The 10,736-nt window shown below is 45.1% G+C and overlaps 1 protein-coding gene across 3 annotated transcripts in view; it reads left to right on the top strand.

Annotated features, from left to right (window-relative positions):
• Positions 1 to 3,264: 3,264 nt before the first annotated feature.
• Positions 3,265 to 10,736, top strand: part of nup50 (nucleoporin 50) — a 94,888-nt gene continuing 87,416 nt past the window's right edge. For 2 of the 3 annotated variants that reach the window (XM_087997375.1, XM_043709227.2), the window contains exon 1: positions 3,265 to 3,436. The gene's annotated coding sequence lies outside the window, so the exon portion shown is untranslated. Of the gene's footprint in view, positions 3,528 to 10,736 lie in introns of all 3 variants that reach the window. The other variant, XM_043709228.2, reaches the window with a different exon arrangement.

Raw genomic sequence — 10,736 nt, 5'->3', positions numbered from 1 at the left:
GAAGAAGTGAAGGGGTGTGCAGCAGCAGCAGTAGCCCATAAAAAATCCCTTTCTATGCCAAGCACAGAGGGAATTTCTGTGAGGTGGCTCAGGTTATGGAGTGGGGGACCCCAGCTGAGCTCCTGAAATTCAAAGCCAATGTGAAATTCCCTCCACTCAGAGGTATGCTCAAATGAAATCCTTGCATACAACTTTGTCTCCTCAAGACTGTTCATGCTGTTGGGGCCAAGCACTATTGTTTTAAGGCTGCAGGTGTCATTGACCACAAGCAGGATGTTCACCATCCACTTTGTTCTTATTTAAAGATCAGTTCAATGACAAAATTGTAGTTACAGGAAATGTGATAATTCAGAGTTATGTCTCTTTTAAAGTTGTATTTTATCTCTATTGACACATACATGGACTTTATGTGTATAAATACTAAATATGTAATCCACGATGGAATCTTGACAGTCTGCCAAGTATTTGGTTTAGAACATAGACCAGGAAAAGGTCATTCAGCCCATTGAGCATCCTTTGTAATTCAATTGGATCATGGCTGATCATCTAGCTCAATGCCACATTCCTTGCTATCTGAAAATCCTTTAATGTAATTCATATCCAGAAATATATCTATTTCTGTCTTGAGCATGCTCAATGATCGAGATGCCATAGCCTTCTAATGTAGAGAACTCCAAATATTTACCAACCCCTGAGTGAGCAAATTCCTCCCCATCACAGTCTTAAGTGACCTGTTTCCTAACCTGAGACTCCAGCTCTGGCACTAGACTCACCAGCCAGAAGAAACATCTACATCCACCTTGTTATGCCTTGTAAAACTTTTTGAAAGTTTCAATGAGACTACTTCTTATTGTTCAAAACTCTATAGAATACATGCCTCGATTCTTCAATGTCTCTTCATTAGAAAACCCCATCATCCCTGTGATTAAACTGGTGAAAACCCCTTTAAACTCCCTCTATGATATGTTTATCCTTCCTTAGGGAGAGTTGTTGTGCAGTGGTAGCGTCTCAACTTCTTAGTCTGAAGGCCTGGGTTCAGTTCCCACGTTCCAGAGTTGTGTCATAACAGGTCACAACACATGGACAAAATAAAACTAAAAGAACTGTGGATGCTATGAATCAGAAACGAAAAACAGAAAAAGCTCAGTAGGTCTGGCAGCATCTGTGGAGATAAATCAGAGCAAATGGTTTAGGTCGAGTGACCCTTCCAGATTGATTTAAATTAAAAATCATACAACACCAGGTTATAGTCCAACAGGTTTATTTGGAAGCACTAACTTTTGGAGCGCTTCTCCTTATCAGGTGATTGTGGAGTATAAGATCGTAAGACAGAATTTATAGCAAAAGTTTACAGTGTAATGTAACTGAAATTATATATTGTAAAAGACCTGGATTGCTTGTTAAGTCTCTCATCTTTTAGAATGAACATGCTGGTTTCAGTTCTTTCATATGTAAATTACAGAACTTTTTAAAAGTTACATTCTCAAGTGAACTTTAACAATTGGTGTCTTGTCAGCCCAGATAATGCATTTAAGGTATGAGGTGCCCTGTGTGAGACTGTCTGTGCCACATTGTTCAGATTGATTCTAATTTAAAAAACGGATTTACAAAATTTTATATGGATTCATGCAGTTATTGAGCAAAATAAAATGTAATTCTGCAAGTACAAATTCACCAAACAAACTTATATGTGTGTGTGTGCATGTGGGTATGTGTGTGTGGGAGGGGTGTTATGAGTGCCTGTGAGAGAGTGTGAGAGTGTGAGTGTAAAGGGGTATAAGTCTGTGAGAGGGTGCATGTGTGCGTAAGAGTGTATGTGCGAGCGTATGAGAGAGAGCTTGTGTATGAGAGAGGGGCTGTGTGAGTGTATGGGTTTGCAGGAGTGTGTGTGTGTCTGTAGGAGTGTGTGTGTGTAGGAGTATCTATGTGTCTGTCTGTCTGTGAGTGTGCATGTGCGTATGTAGTGCAGTGGGGTCACCTGAAATGTGACATGAACCCAAGGTCCCGGTTGAGGCCATCCCCATGGGTACTGAACTTGGCTATCAGCCTCTGCTCGGCCACTTTGCGTTGTTGCCTGTCCCAAAATCTGCCTTGGAGGACAATAACCCGAAGGTCCGAGGTCAAATGTCCCGGACCGCTGAAGTGTTCTCCGACTGGGAATGGCCGAGCAGAGCCTGATAGCCAAGTTTGATGCCCATGGGGATGGCCTCAACTGGGGCCTTGGCTTCATGTCACACTAGAGGTGACCCCACTGCACTACACACACCCAGACACTGACACACATACATTCCTACAGACCCATACATTCATGCACACCCTCTCTCACACACAAGCTCTCTCTCATACGCCCACATGTACACTCCCACACTCACACATACCCGCGCACAGATTTATACCCCATTACACTGACACTCTCACACATACATACACTCTCTCACAGACATTCATAACCCCTCCACCCACCCACCCACACAAACTCACACCCACATATAAGTTTGTAGGGGTGAATTTGTACTTGCAGAATTACATTACATTTTGCTCAAAAACTGCCTGAACCCATGCAATATTCTGTAAATCCGTTTTTTAGATTAGAATCAATCTGAACATTGTGGCACAGACAGTCTCACACAAGGCACCTCACACCTTAGGTGCATTATCTGAGCTGACATGACACCAATTGTTAAAGTTCACTTGAGAATATAACTTCAAAAAAACTCTGCAATTTACACATGAAAGAACTGAAACCAACATGTCCATTCTAAAAGATGAGACACTTAAACAATCTAGGTCTTTTACAATATATAATTTCAGTTACATCACACTGTAAATCTTTGCTATAAATTTATATACTCTGATTTTATACTCCCCAACCACCTGACGAAGGAGCAGCACTCCGAAAGCTAGTGTTTCCAAATAAACCTGTTGGACTATAACCTGGTGTTGCGTGATTTTTTTTAACTATGTATACCCCCGTCCAACACCGACGTCCCCAAATCAGATTGATTAAAATAGCTATTTTTCCTTAAGAGATTAAACTGTACGCAACACTCCAGGTGTGGTCTCACCAAGGTCCTACAGAACTGCAGCAAGAATTACATGTGCCAGTTTCTATAAAACTTGGTTTAGAGGTTCTATCCATTAAACTGAACACAATTGCACATTCCCAGTGCTCACCAGTAGGCTTCTAGTGGAGAGGGTTGCCCTGAGTCCTGGTGTCACTGGTCCTGTGGAGGGAGCATGCGCACGGCCCACCCTCCGGCACAAAATGGCGGAACGGGCGCACAACTGAAAGCGCGAGAAGGGGCTGAGGGAAAGGAGTGTGGAGCCACACAATACAAGCATCCGGCATTTAATAGGGAAAATCAGATTATAAACCTCCAAAAGGCCCCACCGGGACAGAGTGATCGCTAAGGGCAACGTCACCTATTGCAGCCAGGTGAGCCGAGCTTCTCCTGCGTGCTCGCACTGAGATTCAAATGGGAGCCGTTGGTTTGCGCCGCTCCAGGGGCGAAAGAAAAATGTGGCGGGTATGTTGGATGAAATGCAGTCATGTAGGGGCGGCAGTGGGTTTATATTTTAGAGCTTGGCTTCTTTTGTGGATGCACATGCTGACGGGCATATTTTTGAATTAAAAAGGTAAACGACATTTCATCGCGGCCTGGCCTCGCTCTGAGGGATTGATGGTTTGGTCTCCCCTCGTTTTTGTTTTCATGATCAGAGCCATTTTCCACGCCGTTTCCTCAGGGCCGTGAACCCGAGGAGGGTGCTGGGCGGTTTGAATTAGGTGGCCGGTGGTGATTGAGCGGTGCTGGCCGCTCGATTTTAAAACGCACATTCATCTTGTGGCAGCAGCGAGTGAAACAAACTTGCTTGATTGTAGTCCCGCCTTCAACGCAGGCCGCCTGCTGATTGGTCAGCTCCTTGACAATCAAAGCCGGCTGCCCGATGTCATGTTCGGTTGCGCGTCTTGCCCTGGCCTCATCCCTGTTCACCCAGGTTGAGGGCGTCTGTTACACAACCCCACACCCCCCCCCCCCCCCCCAATGCGGGAGGCATTAAAATTATTGTTCAAACTCTTTCTTTTAATGCAGACAGACTTTTTTTTTCTTAAAATCAAAATGTTTTAAGTTAAATACCCTGCAGTCAATAAGGAAGTGATCTCCCGCCCGTCGGTATGTCCCAGGGAGTTCACCAGGTTCCCAGTGGTGGGGACAGAAAAACGTAACCTTGTTTGGCGATACAGAGAGGAGAGGCCCATTGTGCAATTTGGTAAATTTACATCCGAACACACGAGTTTTCAGAGAATTTCATAGTGCCTGAGTTTATACATTGTCCAACACACCAAACCCGGAAGTTCGCAGATTTGATCTTTGATGAGTTATCAGAAAAGTATGGAGAGAGAGAGCAAGCTAACGCTTCGAGTCTAATGACTCTTAATTAGAGTCTGATGAAGAATCAGGACTCGAAACGTTAGCTTGCTCTCCTTCCATGGATGCTGCCCGACCTGCTGTGATCTCCAGCATTTTTTTTTATTTTCAGTACAGATTCCAGCATCTACAGTGATGTGCTGGTATCAGAGTCTATCTTCAAACCATCATGGAGTAAAATCGTTCATGATGTGATTTTTGTGCTGCGCATGTATCCTAAATTATCTTCTTTCTCACTTCTGTTATTTAGCTGTGAAGTAATTTGGCGAGTTATTTTTATGGGAGGTTATTCCATTCTTTTCTAAGAAATTTCTTTATTGATATTTGAGCATTGCTAGTAGACAGGCAGGAGGCTGGAAGAACACAGCAAGCCAGGCAGTGTCAGGAGTTGGAGAAGTCAACGTTTTGGGTATAACCTTTTTTCAGATTACACCTTCTGATGCTGCCTGGCTTGCTGTGTTCTTCTGGCCAATTGCTTTTGTACTTTAGGTTCCAGAACCTGCAGTTTTTTGTCTCACATGTTCAAGTGTAGACTAATGAGTGAAATGGCGACCTCATGTTTTATGTGTGTAGAACAAGTGTGGACAATTTTTCAGGTAAATGTTATCCGTAGCTGCCAGATATTTAGTATGCAGCTGTTCAGGTATTAGAGTCATAGAGATGTACAGCATGGAAACAGACCCTTTGGTCCAACCCGTCCATGCCAACCAGATATCCTACCCTAATCTAGTCCCACTTGCCAGCACTTGGCCCATATCCCTCTGAACCTTTCCTATTCCTATACCCATCGAGATGCCTTTTTAAATGCTGTAATTATACCAGCCTCCACCGTCCCTCTGGCAGCTCATTCCATACACGCACCACCCTCTGCATGAAAACGTTGCCCCTGAGGTCCCTTTTAGGTTGTTCCCCTATGCCCTCTAGTTCTGGACTTTCCCACCCTAGGGAAAATGCTTTGTCTATTTATCCTATCCATGCCCTCATGGTTTTATAAGCCTCTATAAGTCACCCCATGGCCTCTGACGCTCCAGGGAAAATGGCCCTAGCCTATCCAAACTCTCCCTATAGCTCAAATCCTCACTGGTGGTATGGCTCACTTTTTTTTAATTTGTGTTTAGGTTTCCTTGGGTTGGTAATTTCCTGTGGTGATGCCATTTCCTGTTCTTTTTCTCAGATAGTGGTAAATGGGATCCAAGTCAATGTGTTTGTTGATAGAGTTCCAGTTGGGATGCCATGCTTCTAGGAATTTTCACACGGGTCTCTGTTTGGCCTATCCTAGGATGGATGTATTGTCCCAGTCGAAGTGGTGTCCTTCCTCATCTGTATGTAAAGATACTGGTGAGAGTGGGTCATGTCTTTTTGTGGCTAGTTGATGTTCCTATATCTTGGTTGCTAGTTTTCTGCTTGTTTGTCCAATGCAGTGTTTGTTACAGTTCTTGCAAGGTATTTTGTAAATGACATTAGTTTTACTTGTTGTCTATATTGGTCCTTCAATCTAAATATATAAACAAAAAGCAGACCATACCACCAGTGCTTTCCGGAGGCTAACTGATGTTACCTGTTGCAGTGATAAAATGTCTGAAACCAAACCTTCCAGCTCAGCAAGCAAACCTACATCCAGAACCTCCACCTGAGCTACAAATCTTCTCAAAATGTGCTCCGCCAACCCTGGCAACATCCTGAGTAAATCCTTTTTCGAACCCTTTCAAGTTTTTCAACATTCGTCCAATCGGAAGGAGACCAGAATTGCATGCAACTTTCCAAAAGTGGTCTAGCTAATGGAGGCGTGGTAGTAGTTTGGCGCACCGACCTTTACAACGCTGAGGCTAAATGCCAGCTCGCGGACACCTCCTCCTACTGCCCCCTTGACCATGACCCCATCTCCCACCAGAGCTGAAAATGTGTTGCTGGAAAAGCGCAGCAGGTCAGGCAGCATCCAAGGAACAGGAGAATCGACGTTTCGGGCATAAGCCTTTCTTCAGGAAGGACCCCACCTCCCACCACCAAACCATCATCTCCCAGACCATCCATAACCTCATCACCTCAGGGGATCCCCCATCCACCGCCTCCAGCCTCATAGTCCCACAACCCCGCACAGCCCGTTTCTACCTCCTGCCCAAAATCCACAAACCTGACTGCCCCGGCCGACCCATTGTCTCAGCCTACTCCTGCCCCACCGAATTCATCTCTGCATACCTCGACACGGTCCTGTCCCCCTTAGTCCAAGAACTCCCCACCTACGTTCGGGACACCACCCACGCCCTCCACCTCCTCCATGATTTTCGCTTCCCCGGTCTCCAACGCCTTATCTTCACCATGGACATCCAGTCCCTGTACATATCCATCCCCCATCACGAAGGACTCAAAGCCCTCTGCTTCTTCCTTTCCAGCCGTACCAACCAGTACCCTTCCACTGACACCCTCCTTCGACTGACTGAACTGGTCCTCACCCTGAACAACTTCTCTTTCCAATCCTCCCACTTCCTCCAAACCAAAGGAGTAGCCATGGGCCCCAGCTATGCCTGCCTCTTCGTAGGATATGTGGAACAGTCCATTTTCCGCAGCTACACTGGCACCACCCCCCACCTTTTCCTCCGCTACATCAGTGACTGTATCGGCGCTGCCTCGTGCTCCCACGAGGAGGTTGAACAGTTCATCCACTTTACCAACACCTTCCACCCCGACCTCAAATTCACCTGGACCATCTCAGACTCCTCCCTTCCCTTCCTAGACCTTTCAATTTCTATCTCGACGACCGAATCAACACGGACATTTACTATAAACCGACCGACTCCCACAGCTACCTAGACTACACCTCCTCCCACCCTGCCCCCTGTAAAAACGCCATCCCAGATTCCCAATTCCTTCGTCTCCGCCGCATCTGCTCCCAGGAGGACCAGTTCCAATACCGTACAACCCAGATGGCCGCCTCCTTCAAAGACCGCAATTTCCCCCCAGACGTGATCGATGATGCCCTCCACCGCATCTCCTCCACTTCCCGCTCCTCTGCCCTTGAGACCCCCCCTCCAACTGCCACCAGGACAGAACCCCACTGGTCCTCACCTACCACCCCACCAACCTCCATATACAGCGTATCATCCGCCGTCATTTCCGCCACCTCCAAACGGACCCCACCACCAGGGATATATTTCCCTCCTTTCTCCTATCAGCGTTCCGAAAAGACCACTCCCTCCGTGACTCCCTCGTCAGGTCCACACCCCCAACCAACACAACCTCCACTCCCGGCACCTTCCCCTGCAACCGCAAGAAATGCAAAACTGGTGCCCCCTCCCACCCCATCCTATTTCCCTCCAAGGCCCCAAGGGGTCCTTCCATATCCGCCACAAATTCACCTGCACCTCCACACACATCATTTATTGCATCCGCTGCACCCGATGTGGCCTCCCCTATATTGGGGAGACAGGCCGCCTACTTGCGGAACATTTCAGAGAACACCTTTGGGACACCCGGACCAACCAACCCAACCACCCCGTGGCTCAACACTTCAACTCCCCCCTCCCACTCCACCAAGGACATGCAGGTCCTTGGACTCCTCCATCGCCAGACCATAGCAACACGACGGTTGGAGGAAGAACGCCTCATCTTCCGCCTAGGAACCCTCCAACCACAAGGAATGAACTCAGATTTCTCCAGTTTCCTCATTTCCCCTCCCCCCACCTTGTCTCAGTCAAATCCTTCGAACTCAGCACCGCCTTCCTAACCTGCAATCTTCTTCCTGACCTCTCCGCCCCCACCCTCACTCCGGCCTATCACCCTCACCTTGACCTCCTTCCACTTATCACATTTCCAATGCCCCTCCCCCAAGTCCCTCCTCCCTACCTTTTATCTTAGCCTGCTGGACACACTTTCCTCATTCCTGAAGAAGGGCTTATGCCCGAAACGTCGATTCTCCTGCTCCTTGGATTCTGCCTGACCTGCGCTTTTCCAGCAACACATTTTCAGCTCTGATCTCCAGCATCTGCAGTCCTCACTTTCTTCTAATGTCCTGTACAGCCTCCACATGATCTCCCAACACCTAAACTCAATGCTCAGACCAAGAAAGGAAAGCATACTAAATGCCTTTTTCGCTATCTCATCTACTTATGACTCTACTTTCAAGGAGCTATGAACCTGCATGCCAAGGTCTCTTTGTTCAGCAGCACTCCCCAAGACCTTACCATTAAATGTATAAATCCTGCTCTGATTTGCTTTTCCAAAATGCAGTTCCTCTCATTTTATCTAAATTAACTTCTATCTGCCACTCCTTAGCCCATTGGCCCATCTGATCAAGGTTCTGTTGTACTCCTGAGGTAACCTTCTTCGTTGACCACTACACCTCCAATTTTTTGGTGTCATCTGTAAACTTACTAACTATACCTCCTATGCTCACATCCAAATCATTTATATACATGAAGAAAAGTAGTGGACACAGCACCAATCCTTGCAGCACTCCACGGGTCAAAGGCCTCCGGTCTGAAAAGCAACCCTCTGTACCACCCTTTTGTCTTCTACCTTCAAGCCAGTTCTGTATCCCGATGGCTAGTTCTACCTGTATTCCATGAGATCTAATTTTGATAGCCAGTCTCCCATTAGGAACCTTGTCAAATGTCTTACTGAAGTCCATGTGGATCATGTTCACTGCTCTGCCCTCATCAATTCTCTTTTGAGATTTGTGAAGAAACCTCAATCAATATTCTTGTATGTGTGATGTTGGAAATGCAGAAGCTCTTTGATGGTTTCCTTCCTGCTGTAGACTTTATTTGTTTATTTAATTTATTGAGGTATAATATTTGCAAGGTCAGGGTGAATTGCATTGGAGAGCAGTGTAAGCTTATTCGCTTATCTTTGCAATCTAGGTGGTTTTAGTTCAGCGTTTTATGTAACTGGATGTTCCGACATAGTTATTAAAGTCAAATCATTCTGCTTGGCTCTGAATGATTCCAAGTTTGTTTACAAGATGGGCTTAATAGGGGTCCCAGACTGTTGCTATTAGCCAGTTTGGAACATACCAAGCCTTGTAGCAATCTAGAGTCTTTATTGTCTTTGTCTTTGGTTAGATTTCTCTTTTTTAAAAAATTCCAAGCATTTTGTTTGTGTTACTCACAGCACTTGGTTCATTTGGTGTATTGATGTCACTGAGGGAGGACACAAAGGAGCAGGTTTATTTGATGGGTGCAAGGTTGACAACCCACTGTTGCCTGCACCTTTTTATTGCATGTATGATATGGCATTTTGAGATACTTGTAAGTTGTTTATTTAATATCTAAGTCATTCTGCAGCTGTATTTGGTCTTCCAGTCCACACTTGGATGGTGCATGCAGCAGCCATCTGTACACAGCCTGACGTCTGGAGTTGAGACGAATGTTCTATCCTATGCTGTTCGTGTAGACCAGAGCGACAGTTCCCACTGTGCTATGCAGTGTAATTGATATTGAATTTAATATTTTCCCATCAGCACGTTGAATTTTCTTAATTAACCAAATTTCTATTCACTTGCGATGTCCACTTCTTATTCTGTAACTGGTTGGCTTTGACTGGTAGGATATTACATGAAACCATTAAGAACTCCTTAATGTATCAGTTTTCGATTGGCTTATTGTTCTCTGGTAGAACTGTGTTCGATTTAAGAAAAACAGTGATCAATTGGCCTCCTTCTGAATTTGATTTTTGTGTTTACATCAATCTTATTTTAATTTAGGTTATATTTAACGTTTTGGCAAATGAATGTGAAAAGCCATTATTGTACATCAACTGTTATGGATACAGATGGTTGTCATTTGGAATAATTGAGTAACGCAAGTAATGTTACCGCCTTCAGTTACCTCCTTCTTAAAGTTCACATTTTAATAGTTGATTTTCAGAGTGAAGGATGATATACGGCAGTATTCCCCAGATGTCATTGCCTTTCTTCACGTATTTAAATAATGAAACCAGGCACAATTTTATTTTCACAGTACTTCGAGGTTTTGAGTAGGAATGTAGTCATAGACAAGGACATTCACAGGCTCGTGAAAAGGACAGACAGGTAGCAAATGAAATGTTAATGTAGAGATATATGAAGTGATGCATTCTGGTAGGAAGGATAAGGAGGCAATGGATGAAAGAGCCGTGGGTTTGGGTGACAAATGTACAGAAATTATTGATGCTGACAGGGCTAGTTGAGACAATGCCAAATAAAGCATGCAGAATCCTACATGCATAGAGTAGGAAAACAAGTTATAATGAATTTGTATAATACACTGGCTTTACCTCACCTGGATTAGTAAGTAATTTTAGTACACACTTTTTGGAAAGGTTAGTGAAGTATTT

The sequence above is a fragment of the Chiloscyllium plagiosum genome, unplaced genomic scaffold (genome assembly GCF_037043375.1).
Source record: "Chiloscyllium plagiosum isolate Xiang-an unplaced genomic scaffold, Cpla_swu_hap1 HiC_scaffold_19, whole genome shotgun sequence".
NCBI lineage: Eukaryota > Metazoa > Chordata > Chondrichthyes > Orectolobiformes > Hemiscylliidae > Chiloscyllium > Chiloscyllium plagiosum.
Note: the sequence above shows the minus strand (reverse complement) of the source record. Positions and strands in the feature narration are given on the sequence as shown.